Source organism: Otolemur garnettii, unplaced genomic scaffold (assembly GCF_000181295.1).
Source record: "Otolemur garnettii isolate 467f Iridium unplaced genomic scaffold, OtoGar3 scaffold00195, whole genome shotgun sequence".
NCBI classification, from domain to species: Eukaryota; Metazoa; Chordata; class Mammalia; order Primates; family Galagidae; genus Otolemur; species Otolemur garnettii.
The window spans coordinates 626149-629952 of record NW_003852590.1 but is presented as its reverse complement, the minus strand read 5'-3'; the positions used below and the strand labels follow the sequence as shown (position 1 = coordinate 629952).

The 3804-nt window shown below is 35.7% G+C and overlaps 1 pseudogene; it reads left to right on the top strand.

Annotated features, from left to right (window-relative positions):
* Positions 1–1874: 1874 nt before the first annotated feature.
* Positions 1875–2496, top strand: LOC100954983 (annotated as a pseudogene).
* The last annotated feature ends 1308 nt before the right edge of the window (positions 2497–3804 follow it).

Here is a 3804-nt window from a genome sequence, read left to right as displayed (position 1 = left end):
CTGTTTATCACAGCTCAATTTACAATTGCCAGATTATGGAAACAACCTAAATACCCACCAGTCCAGGAATGATTAATAAGCTGTGGTATCTGTATACCATGGAGTGCTATTCAGCCACTAAAAAAGATAGAGACATTACATCATTTGCATTAACTTGGATAGAATTGAAATTATTTAGTAAAGCATTACAAGAAAGGAAAAGCATGAGTCCAATGTACTCAATCCTGATATGAGGACAATTAATGACCTACTACATGGTGGGGGAGGGGAAGAGGAGAGTAGAGAGAGGGAAGAGGGAGGAGGTTGGGGGGGGTCACAGTGTGTGATGCAATTATAAGAGGGACTTTACCTAACAAATGCAATAATATAACCTGGTTCTTTGTACTGTCAACGAATCCCCAACAATAAAAAAAATTGACAATATTTGAAAAATTTTTCCAGAAATAGTTAAAAATTAATAAAGAGTGTAGAAAAATTTATTAGCATATTTGTTACATTACACATATTATGATTTTATATATTTTGTGACTGTAATTTTCATGGAAGATTTAATTCCTAATTAAAACTTCGACATTTACCTCAGTAAATTTCCACCAGGAATATACATTTTTAACAAAATCGATGGTTAGAGAATTCATCAGTTTCTAGCTGACTATACAAACTCCATTTGAACACCTACATGTGCTATGATTTCTGTCTAAATATGTTAGCGTAAATAGGTAGTTAGATTTTTTTCTACCTAGTTTAACCTAAAAGGTAAAATCTCCCATAGGATGATGTTTACAATTAACAAAACCAACTAATTAAATTTAATTAGGCCAACCTGCATGAGATAATTAGCATAATTAATTGGGATTTTGAAGTGTCCCAAAGGGAGGCAGTGTTTGTATATTTGATGAAAGAACTTCAGTGAGAAAAGAAGGAAAGGAAGAGAGAAGATAGACTTTTAATTTAGAAAAGTAACACAAAGTGATTTAACATAATATTTTATATGTAAGGACTTGTTTTATTAAAGTATACTATATAAATACCTATGTAAACATATTCAGAGAAACTTTTCCCATAAGTCTTATGTTTATTTTCTATTTAGGAACTAGCCGAGAATTTTATTTGTTAAGTGTATAGATCGCAAATAAACATATAAATTGGAATATATTTTGTTGGAGTAAAGGTCTTTATTTCATAGTATTTGAGTTAATTTTACAAAAGCATTCAATTTATTTTGACTTAGAAGCTGAAATAAAAACTACGTTGTACAATGACAGTATCGTGTAGCTGTGATCAACAGTAAAATCACCTGCTTTCCTTTATCATCATCGATGCTAGGATGCATCTTATAAATAAATTGTTTCTCTTTCTTTTTTTTTTTATAGTTTAATAGACATTTATTCTTTTAGTTGAACAACCTCTACACAAAATCAAAATGTATGGAATGTACAGTATGAGATTTTGAGTAGAAAGCTATTTAGGTCCTAGGTCTCAAGAAGTTGTATGATATGGAAGCAGTACCTTGAACCCCATAAATGCATCAATGTACAAAGTTGATTTAATAAAAAATAAAATAAAATAAGTTGTATGAGCCTGCTATGAATATTTTCTGGAAATCAATTAACTGAGTCTTTTGAAACTCCTCAAGTATATTAGGTGAGACCTGGCTCGTGGAGCCCTCCCGGCATCCCTGGCGGGGGTGTCTTGTGTCCCCCTTCCTCCTAGGCCTTGCTGGTGCCCACGGACAGGTGTCAGCTCGCCTCTCAAGTGGCTGAGAGACGTTGAGTCCAGACGAGGCAAGGACAGTTTGCCGGAAGTCTTATAGCTGATCACCTAGGAAGAGAAGTTCTAAAGCAATAAGAAGAAAGCATTTCAACTGGGGACACCTATTGCAGCTGGAAATGGGGAATGGACTGTCAGACCAGACTTCTATCCTGTCCAGCTTGCCTTCATTGCAGTCCTTCCACATTGTTATTCTGGGTTTGGACTGTGCTGGAAAGACAACTGTTTTATGCAGGCTGCAGTTCAATGAATTTGTAAATACTGTACCTACCAAAGGATTTAACACTGAGAAAATTAAGGTAACCTTAGGAAATTCTAAAACAGTCACTTTCCACTTCTAGGATGTAGGTGGTCAGGAGAAATTAAGGCCACTGTGAAAGTCATATACCAGATGCACAGATGGCATTGTGTTTGTTGTGGACCCTGTTGATGTTGAAAGGATTGAAGAAGCCAAAACTGAGCTTCATAAAATAACTAGGATATCAGAAAATCAGGGAGTCCCTGTACTTTTAGTTGCTAACAAACAAGACTTGAGAAACTTCTTGTCTCTCTCAGAAATTGAGAAATTGTTAGCAATGGGTGAACAGAGTTCATCAACTCCTTGGCATTTGCAGCCGACCTGTGCAATCATAGGAGGTGGACTAAAGGAAGGACTTGAGAAACTACATGATATGATAATTAAAAGAAGAAAAATGTTGCAACAACAGGAAAAGAAAAGATGAATATCAGCCTTTTATATCTGTGGAGTGGGTTTTCTCTGGTTTGATTTTGACAAATCGTAGAGTGTCTACAGTCTGGTTTGCCTGTCTGCCCTCCTGGATGCTATTAAAGCTTTGTTTTGTTGAACAATCAGATGCTCAATGCTGTTGCCTTGTGGAAGATGAGTAAATGCAGTGCTTCTTAAAGTGGTCTTTTCTCCCTGACCTACAAATCTTTTGGTACTACCATTTTGGGAAGCCAAGCAAGGATCATAAATTGACCAGAACACAGTTGTGGAAATTTGACCTCAAGTTAGTGAAATAAAACTTTGAAGAGTAAAAAAAAAGAACATTAGGTGAAAAATTGGCTCAAAAAACCAATTGAATTTTGAAATCAAACTACTAAATCAGCAAATTGATAGTAGGGATGAAATGGAGAAATTCCTCTTGTATTTCCTTCACAAATATGCCCTGGGGAACATTACCTTAGTCTACCAGAAGACGGGAAACATGAATGCAACACAATGCGGTAGGATGTTTAAAGTGAAGGTGAGCCTACACTGGCCTAATTTTGCCATTATGGATATTTAGTGTGATTTGAGCAGGGAGGAGAAAAATAACTGTAGATATGTGAGGTGAGATCAGAGACCATTAACTTATATGGATTCCAACTATGACTTTTCCCGGGAGCCATAAAGAATGGGTTGATTCAAGATGACTTATTACACTCATTGCAGAAAGAAAGATACTTATAAGCAGCCAACTATACCTTTACCCCTAATATGGCTGGGGGGATTCATAATGGTCAGAAATTAACGTTACAAGTTTTTAAAAATCTTGCTTAAAAATAACTTCAATTTTCTAACCTCACACTTGAAAAGTATTTTTTTAATGGCCACTAGCTTAGTAGCTTCCCACCATAGCACTGGTTACTAGCTTACAAACTTAAGGTTAGCAGTTCTTATTTGCTTAACATTCAATTTTTTTCGTTTTCAAATTTTGTTTTAATTCCCCTTCTTTTCCCCTTCTTGTTTTTTTTGGATTTCGGGCTTTTGGCTTTCGGGGGGTTTTGGTATTGAATCAAGAACAGCTTTCATTTTCTATGTTAACTTAAATGGTACAGTGGAGATTGAGGAGATTTTGTTCAGGTTAACCAAGATATGTCTCATTTAAGTGGGCGTTGGTGGTATAGTGGTTAGCATAGCTGCCTTCCAAGAGATGTCTCATTTGTTAAGAAAAGCCTCTTGAAGCAAGTTTATTCAGTTCTAGAAAATGGTGGCATTTTTGGAACTTTTGGAAAAACAACAGCCGAACAAATTTCCAAACAAAACCCAGT